Below are 10,120 nucleotides of genomic sequence, written 5' to 3'. Positions count from 1 at the left end.
ATGTCTGGTCCCTCTCAGAACCCAGAGAGAACACGGACAAAGAACACAAACAAATGCTTCCCTCCACCCAGATTTGAAAGTATCTTGTCTCCTGATTGGTCCTGTAGTCAGGTGTTCCAGGTTCACTTTTGTTAACCCCTTACAGGTAAAAGAGACATTAACCCTTAACTATCTCTTTATGACAGCAGCGTTGAAGAAGCTTGCACTGCTGCTTCCTGCAGCGTCCCAGCTCTCTGGGGAATCAGGCATCAGTCGCCATGGGCAAGCTGTTGTGCTTGTAAAAGGTTTCAGCCTAAGCATGCATTCCAAAACAGCCTGTAATGGCTGGAGCCTCTGCCTGTTCATTTGAAGGGCTTGGCTGCCTGATCATCTCCTCCAGTGGCTAGGGAGTTTGCTTTATTTTTTTCCCCATAGTAGCACTAGTAGATGTTCTAGACTACCAGAGCGCTACAGACCATTGAGTTATTATCTAAATTGTGATAGATGAAGTTCGGTGGCAGCGGAAATGCAGGCCGTCAGACTAGATGATTGCTGTGGTCCCTTCTGACCTTAAAAAAATCTTTGAATTAAAAGCTATGATGTTAGCCTCAACTGAGATCAGAACTAGGCTCCTGGCGAGGCCCTGGACAAACACATTGTGAGCAGCAATCCCTTTCCCAGAGTTTACAATCTAAACAGGCAGAGGTTGGGAGAAAAGAGGTGGTGCTGAAAGCCAGAGAGATTGTAGGGTATGGCTACACTGGCACTTTACAGCGCTGCAACTTTTGCGCTCAGGAGTGTGAAAAAACACCCCCCTGAGCGCTGCAAGATACAGCGCTGTAAAGCCTCAGTGTAATCAGTGCCACAGCGCTGGGAGCACAGCTTCCAGTGCTGCAAGCTACACCCATAGAGGATGTGGTTTACGTGCAGCGCTGGGAGAGCTGTCTCCCAGCGCTGGCGCTCCAACCACACTCACACTTCAAAGCGCTGCCGCGGCAGCGCTTTGAAATTTCAAGTGTAGCCATACCCTAAGTGAATTGCCTACAGTCACCCTACAAGTCTGCGGCAGAGTTCAATCTAACTCTCCTGAGTTCTATGTCAGTGCTTTAACTGCAGTAGGGGGTCTGACCTAGCAAATTAGATCTTCCACTAGATCTTCCATTCTCTGGAGTATTTTTCTATGAGCAGCCTTCTAATTTTAAAAAGTTTTTCCCTCCTTGAAGTAAAAACCACTGTGCATAACATTTAAAAAGCCACTTTGTGTTATAGCAGTACCATTGGTCTGCTAGACATGCCATGATAAAACTCAGTTCTCAGGGATTTTTACTTTAACCCCAAGTTCCTTGGTGAAAGTGACAGTTGGGGAATTTCAGCATTTTCATTCACATTGCGCTTTTCTTTTTGCGATAGAACATACATGATCATCTTGTGCTTCAGGTGGTAATCGACAAAAAACGTAATTTATTTATTTAAGTCTGATCAGTCCATAAGGTAGGTTTCTGGCTCTGAGTAAGTGACAAGAAGTTTTTTTTTTTAAATAAAGATCCGTTTTTAAAATGTAAATCAAGCAACTTTCAGGCTAAGGAACATTTCATGTCTGTAAAAACAACGAGGAGTCCTTGTGGCACCTTCGAAACTAACAAATGTATTTGGACATAAGCTTTTGTGGGCCATAACCCACTTCATCAGATGCAGGGAGAGGAAAATACAAGAGCAGGTATAAATATACAGCACATGACAAGATGGGAGTTGCCTTACCAGGTGGTCAGTGCTAATGAGGACAATTCAATTAGAGTGGATGTGCCCCATTCCCAACAGTTGACGAGAAGGGGCGAATATCAACAGAGGGAAAATTACTTTGTAATGCTAACAAGGCCAATGCAGTCAAGGTGGATGTATCCCGTTCCCAGCAAGAAGGTGTGAGTGTGACAGGTTGGATCACAGAACCCCCCCTTGGGAGCTGCCACCCGTTCTGCCAAGACTCCTTCTGCCCCAGCTTTCCTGCCCATCAGCTTAGGACTTCAGTGCCCTGCCTGGTTTGAGCCAGACCCACTAGCCTGCTGGAAACCCAGACCCAGGGTCTGAACCATGTCCCCTAACAGCTGCAGGCTTAACTGAAAGCAGCTGACAGAAGTGTTCCTGTCTTTAACACTCAGATGTCCAACTCCCAATGGGGTCCAAACCCCAAATAAATCCATTTTACCCTGTATAAAGCTTACACAGGGTAAACTCATAGATTGTTAACCCTCTATAACACTGATAGAGAGAGATGTGCAGCTGTTCCCGTCCCCCCCTCCCCACTATTAACACATACTCTGGGTTAATTAATAAGTAAAAAGTGATTTATTAAATACAATAGTAGGATTTAAGTGGTTCTAAGTAGTAACAGACAGAACAAAGTAAGTCACCAAGAAAAATAAAATAAAAAAACACACAAATCTATGTCTAATCAAACTGAATACAGATAATCTCACCCTCAGAGATGGATGCTTCAGTAAGTTTTTGTCCTCAGACTGGACACTTTCCAGGCCCGGGCACAATTCTTTCCCCGTACAGCTCTTGTTCCTTCTCAGGTGGTAGCTAGGGGATTCTTCATGATGGCTCCTCTTTTCCCTTTGTTCTGTTCCACCCCTTTTATCTCTCTTTTGCATAAGGCGAGAATCCTTTGGCCCTCTCTGGGTTCCCATCCCCTCCTTCTCAATGGAAAGACACCAGGTTAAAGATGGATTCCTGTTCAGGTGACATGATCACATGTCACTGTAAGACCCCAAGCCTTCATTCCTCCAAGCCTGACTCACAGGAAGGCCTGCCTGCAAACAGAGCCATCCACAGTCAATTGTCCTGGTTGATGGACGCCACCAAGATTCTAAACCACCATTAACGGCCCACACTTTGCATAATTACAATATGCCCTCAGAATTATATTTCATATTGCTAGATACAAGAGTGGTACATTCATACAAATAGGATGATCACACTCAGTAGATTATAAGCTTTGTAATGATACCTTACAAGAGGCCTTTTGCATGACGCGTATTCCAGTTACATTATATTCACTCAGCATATTTTTATAAAATCATGTAGAATTCAACATCACAGTGAGTATCAACAGATACTTTTCCTGTCTGTGCCACTGTTTTTAATTTGGCCCAGGCTGATAGTTGCTGTAAATCATGGCTGGCAGACAGCTGTTTAGGGGGGCGTATGGCCAGGCAAATGGTGGTTCCAGCCCAGTACTGAGTGATCAAGTAGCTATGTCACCAAAGGACACACATGTATTACAAGCCCGAACAGGCGGCCTCCTAGAGCGAAGGGAGGTCAAGTGGTTCAGCACTAGACTGGGACTTAGAAAATCTGGTTCTGTCTTCTGCTCCACCACAGATGGCCTCTGTTGACCTTGAGAAAGTCACTTAATTCCCTGTGCCTCAGTTTCCTACCTGTAGCATGTTCCATATACTGCCCTTCCTCAGAGGGTGTTTTGTCAGGACAAGATCTACATATCTGGGAGGAGCTCCCGTAGTATAGTCATATGGCCATGTAGAAGTACCTACGTGGCCTAAATGAGTGCTCGTTCTGTGAAAAGTATGACATTTTTTTATGATGACCACATCACTTCCAAAGATAACTATGGCCTTTTGTCTTTTCGCACAACTTTACCATGGTTTTAATGAACACCGGAAATGTTCCAGCTAGTCCAGGGGAGAGGGACCAGCAGCTTCTGCTTCAGATGAAGGTGCAAACACCCCCCTGCCCCCCCCCCCAAAAACAACCCCAAAAACTCCATAATGGATAGTAGTGGACTAAGCTGCCTATAACTATGGCCATTAACCAAAAGGGTGACATTTAGTCCTGACTCAAATTAGCCAATTCTCATTCTCTCTGCTATTGCTTTGAGACAGGTTTACTTAAGCTGCAAGTGAAAGTGACTTTTGTTTTTTTGCACCTTTCCTGTAAATACTATAAACGCCAAGAGCAGAGGAAGAGGCATAAACCCTCATAAGCCAGCGTATGACCTAACCGCTAATTAATTAGGGGCAGAAAGATTATTTTCCCTGGCGGGCAGGTTATGTAACTGCCATTGCAGCGTTTTTGGCATCTTCTTTTAAAGAATCTACTACTGGCCACTCTGAGACTGGAGTCTAGCTGGATCCATGAAAATCCCAATGCATAAGAGTTGCTGGTTGGGAATGAGGTAGATAAATCTATGTAGGGAAATCGGCACAGCACCTTTGCTTCCATCCCTCCCTCCCACTCTTCTGGCTCTAGCCAATGCCCTATTCCCCCTGTGCTTGTACACACTCCAAATTTGGAAAGAAAAATGGCTTATTAGTTCACTGAGCTCAATAACATCAGCTCCGTCAGCAACTCTTATGTTGCCAAGTTACTGCATAGTTCCAAAATGAGAACCACAGTCCCTTACTGTTGACACAGAGCACACCTGCTGCCGCAGAGAGAAGTAATCACAGGCCGGTTTTAGCTATACTGAAGGCAGCCTAATAGTTGCTGGAAACACGGCAATAGTTTGCTAATAAAGAGCCAATGTTAATACCAAGGGTCACAGATCTTGCTGGGACCAAGGAGGACTATCTTGGCACGAAAAATAAAATTAAAAAAAAAAAGTCTTAAAACGTACCTCTTGTTTTCTATAAAACTAAACACTATCCCATCTCAGGGGACCTGTTCAGTTCCTACAACAGCTAATGTTATGAAAGTAATAAGGTTCAATGGAATTTTTCCAGTGTGGGGATTTGCATTATGTGGCTAAAACGAATGCATTCTTTGCAAACCTGAGAACCTGTGGGAACAGATCCTCAGCTGGCCTAAATTGTCAAAGCGCCACTGACTTCAAAGGAGCTGGAACAAGTTACACCAGCAGAAGATCTGCCTGCTGGGCCTGTAAATTGGTCAGCTGTGTAACTCCTCTTCACTGCTCTGTTACCATTTTGCTTTCTAATTATTTGCTCCTTAACGAGGGACAGGCAAATTTTATTGTAATTTTTTTTCTTGTTTGGACTCTTGACACACTAAAAATTGCAACCACCACTCTAATGGCAGTCAAGAATGTGGCAAATTTTGCTGCATCTAGCTATATTTTGTAATAAGATTCTCCAATTCTTCCTCCTCGTCAGCCTTGTACTTGGTGCAACAAATGAGCCCTGGGTGGAAAGGTGGTGTTTGGTTGAAGGTGAGTTTCAGTACATTCTGTGGAAGTGAAAGAGAAATTAGCCTGAAACCTGTTGTAACTGACAGGTTCATCACATTCCTATGCAAACTAGTTTATAGCAGTGGCTAGCTCTGCTGTAATACTTAGACTAGGTGATCATAAGTATTCTTTCTAGACTTAAAAACCTATGGAAGCAGGTTGCAAAATGCCATCATTTTCATTTGGTAGCATTTTATACCCTCACTGGACTGGAATAAGTGAAAAAAAGAGGTGGACCAGCAGGCCCCTTTCTTCCCAATAAAGTTGTCCACACAGGGCTCTTTAATCCGCAGGAAGATGCTAAAAAGACATAAAGGAACCAAATTCATTTTTATAGCAACCTAAAAGCTTTGGTCACTCACAATTACAATGCAGGGGGCCAGATGATGCTAGATACTATTCAGCATGACTGTGTGTTACTTTGCAAATAGCCCCACTGAAGTCGCAGAGGCTATGGTGGCGCAAAGAAGCTTCTAAGGGTATGGCTACATTGGCACTTTACAGCGCTGCAACTTTCACACTCAGGGGTGTGAAAAAACACCCCCCCTTAGTACTGCAAGATGCAGCGCTGTAAAGCCTTAGTGTAATCAGTGCGGCAGCGCTGGGAGCGTGGCTCCCAGTGCTGCACGCTACACCCGTAGAGGATGTGGTTTACATGCAGCGCTGGGAGAGCTCTCTTCCAGCGCTGCCGCTCCGACCACACTCACACTTCAAAGTGCTGCCGTGGCAGCGCTCCCACAGCGTTGTCGCGGCAGCGCTTTGAAATTTCAAGTGTAGCCATACCCTAGGGGTGAATAAGGGTATTGGAATTTGGCCTTATCTGCACTAACTTAATGGGCAGAGGTATTCCCTCCCCACCCCACACTTGCTTGTTCCTATTTGCTGTCATTGGGCAGAAGGATGTTATCAGCCCAACACCTAAAAGCAGCATGGGTTATGCTTTGCTGAGGTTTTAAAGGTAAAATGATTGTGATCTAAACTGAGTTCTCCCAATGCTATTACCCTTTCAAAGGAAATCAATAAGATCGCCACAGAGCAACTGAGAGGTTGAGTTCCGGTACCAGCGGACCATTTTGCCTTGGGCTTGACATTGCTTGAAAATGATCCCACACCCACACCCACTCTCTGTCTTTGTCCCTCTCTCCCTTTCAAAAATGACAGTGAAAGAAAGTAAGTATCAGAGGGGTAGCCATGTTAGTCTGGATCTGTAAAAGCAGCAGAGAATCCTGTGGCACTTTATAGACTAACAGACGTTTTGGAGCGTGAGCTTTCATGGGTGAATACCCACTACATCAGACAAAGTGGGTATTCACCCATGAAAGCTCACGCTCCAAAACATGTTAGTCTATAAGAGCTGTGTCTGATGAAGTGGGTATTCACCCACGAAAGCTCAAGCTCCAAAACGTCTGTTAGTCTATAAGGTGCCACAGGATTCTCTGCTGCTTTTAGTGGAAGAAAGTACATCCAGCTTCTTCTTACCAAAATGTGCTCAGAGTAATTATGAAGTCAATAAAGCTGCTCTGCTTGAAACTGGTCACAGCTTCATAGCTGAGGTCACACTCAGGTGTCCTTATAAGCTCTATATTTAGCCCTCAAATAGCTTCCCTTTTTTATCACTAGGATTCCCTAATTAGGTGTAGATTTGTACCTAAATCCATTCAGTAGTTAAGATTCATCAAGCCTTTATCCCTAGAATAAATATGAACATTGGATAACACATTTTAATAGCTCCGGTCAAGAACTTTGTATTATTCTCTCCCCAGCAAAAAAAAAAAAAAAGATTAATAGGCTGAATGCTATAAAACTTAACCAGGTAAACTAGGTCATAAAGAATACTCCACGGAGGCAGCCAAACATGAAAAGTGTCAATGAGATTCACTCATTTTTTTAGGCATTCCTATCAGCCCCTTTGAAATGGTCCAAATATGCTTGATTCTGGGAGAAAGGAGTGAACCCTCTTTCAGTGGGATATTGGGGGTGACCTGACTCCAAGAGGTTATGTGGAGGGACACTACCTGTATTTGACTGGGTAGGCAACTGATACTTATGTTCTCCAGGCCGCTTCATCTTCACGGTGGGTTGGGGATTCTGCCAATACCCCGTCCTGGAGTACCTCAGAAGATGTTTGACTGGCTGCAGCAAGTCAGTGGCATTGCAGAGTTAAGCTCCCATACTGCTGCTTCACCAGGTCTGGTGTTGCTGGCCACTGGCCTGGAGCAAGCCGGTCTTCATGGGCACTGTAGTGAGAGGGGGACTTATGCAGCTTTTAGCCAGGGGGCAGTAGGAGGCACAGGACATCACTGACGATTGCCTCCCTATCAGCCTTGGGCTCAGGGAGGTGGAGCCTGGCTTTGGCTCGAGGATGCAAACCTTTTAGAGAGTGAAAGACAAATGTGGTTAATTCATTTCTCATCGTTGTCAGCATCATGTTTCCAGGTTCCATGCAGGACCAGACATGCAAAGTACCAAAAGGCAGGTTTGCTTTTTAGGTTTTCCCAGCATGCAGAGGCTAGACCAGAATCACCCACCTTGGGGAAAGGCCAGGACAATCTCCTTGTCTTGCACGAACAAGCCGGTGTGCCTTTAAAAGCAGCCTAAGGAAACCAGGTTGAATGTGTGTCCCCTTTGATTCTACAATGTATCAAGAAGCGTTGAAATCTTTGCCTTTTGGAAGAAGAGGGGCAAGGAAGTAAGAAGAAAAGCTTTTTTTTGGTTAGTTTTGGAAATATCAGGGAAGTCTCATCTTCTCTGGCTCAGCTGGGGAGACTCATGACAGTGACCCACGTGCAACATGCCTCTATCAGCGCTTTACTAAACAGATGAACCATTAACAGAGGAGTCTCTTCTCCTTAGAGCATTAAATAGACATGAGCAAAAAAACCCAACAACCCCAGTGTATAAGAGTCGGGGGAGGGGGCGGGGGGAAGAACCATCTCCTCTCAGTTACTTTCACACCCTCCCCTCTCCCTTTCCAGTCATTCATAGACTCCTGCAGGTGACACAAAGCAGCCAAAAGATGGTACACACCTAACGGTGGTTTTGGTCTAGCTCAGGCCATACGTGGAAGTTTTACTGGTATAACTATGTGGCTTAGGGGAATGCTTTCTTCCCCCTACAGTTACAAGCCCTAGTGTCAACCCAGTTACACTAGTATAAAGGCAGCTAGTACCAGTATATTATTCCTCCCCCTGTACTGGAATAACTAGATGGGCTAAAGCACCTTTATACTGAGAGAAAGGCAGCTATACTGGGAGGTTTATGCCACTTTAACTATATTGGTATAAGACAGGCCCGTCGGGTTGGAGCCAAAGCCCGCTGGAGTCAATGGACGGTCTCTCACTGACGTCAATACACTTTGCAGTAGGCACACAAAGAGTCCAGACAGGCCGGTGGGTTTTACAGCTGACCAGAACGCACCCTGCTCATAGAATCATAGACTATCAGGGTTGGAAGAGACGTCAGGAGGTCATCTAGTCCAATCCCCTGCTCAAAGCAGGACCAACACCAACTAAATCATCCGGGCCAGGGCTTTGTCAAACTGGGCCTTAAAAACCTCTAACAATGGAGATTCGATCACCTCCTTTGGTACCCATTCCAGTGCTTCACCACCCTCCTAGTGAAATAGTGTTTTCTAATATCCAACCTAGACATCCCCAACCGCAACTTGAGACCATTGCTTCTTGTTCTGTCATCTGCCACCACTGAGGGCAGCTGAGCTCTATCCTCTGTGGAACCTCCCTCCCCCTTTCACGTAGTTGAAGGGTGCTATCAAATCCCCCATACACTCTTCTCTTCTTCAGACTAAACAAGTTCAGTTCCCTCAGCCTCTCCTCGTAAGTCATGTGCTCCAGTCCCCTAATCATTTTTGTTGCCCTCTGCTGGACGCTCTCCAATTTGTCCACATCCCCTCTGTAGTGGGGAGACCAAAACTGGATGCAATACTCAGTTACAGTTCTTCACTCTGGTGACATCACTGAGCCAGTACTGTGCGCTTAGTGGGAATACTATTCATTTAAGCTTTTAGACAAATTTTCTACTTACAGAAATTACCGTCGCGACAGACGGCATAGGGAATGAGTCCACCTGGTGGGGCCGAGTCCCAGTTCCATCACTGGGCCGTAGATAAGACGATTACTCACCTTTGTAACTGTTGTTCTTCAAGATGTGTTGCTCATATCCATTCCAGTTAGGTGCATGTTCGTTGGAAGATTTTTACCCTAGCAACACTCGGTCGGTCGGCTGGGCGGTGGAAGAGGAGGTGAAGGGATAGTAGGTGCCCTGGGGAAGATACCAAGACTGAATGGGAGGGAGGGGGCAGCTGGCTCCAGGATGGGACTGAGGGTCCCAGGGGTTCCTACCTGGTCCCAGGTCTGTTCCAGCCCCTCTGGGTCCCACATCTGACTCCAGACTCCAGCTGCTACAGCCCTTCTAGGTCCCGCTCTTGCCTCCAGCATCCTCCCGCCAGGCATGTGCAACTTCCACTGTGGGAGTGCTAGGCCCCGACGGCATGGGCAGGGACACTAGGCTTCCCTTGAACCATCCTAGCAGCATTTTCCCACTCTCACCTCAGAGTGTGCTCTCTAGGGGCAAGATGGCCACAGGCCACGTCTACATAATCTCTGGCCTGGCTGTGGCAACAAGAGTGCCCCAGCCATTTGTGGCTAAATTTTAATTCTGACACATTTTTGCCTCAATTTTAAAATTCAATCAAAATAAAAATTTTGCTATCAAGTTTGCCCAGGACCCTCCAGTCTCACCACATACCAGGCAAGTTTACAAATGAGCCCTTACCCCAATGAGTATTTTCCTTGACTCATGGGAGTAAGGTGGCAAGATGGCACCCCAGCCATGTGATGATGGCAGAAGCCTAATATGTGGCGTGGGGAGACTAATTTGTCCCAATTTCAAGCGTAAAACAGCCTTTCAGATTACTAAACT

This window comes from Chelonoidis abingdonii, chromosome 6, assembly GCF_003597395.2.
Source record: "Chelonoidis abingdonii isolate Lonesome George chromosome 6, CheloAbing_2.0, whole genome shotgun sequence".
Taxonomy (NCBI): domain Eukaryota; kingdom Metazoa; phylum Chordata; order Testudines; family Testudinidae; genus Chelonoidis; species Chelonoidis abingdonii.
Note: the sequence above shows the minus strand (reverse complement) of the source record.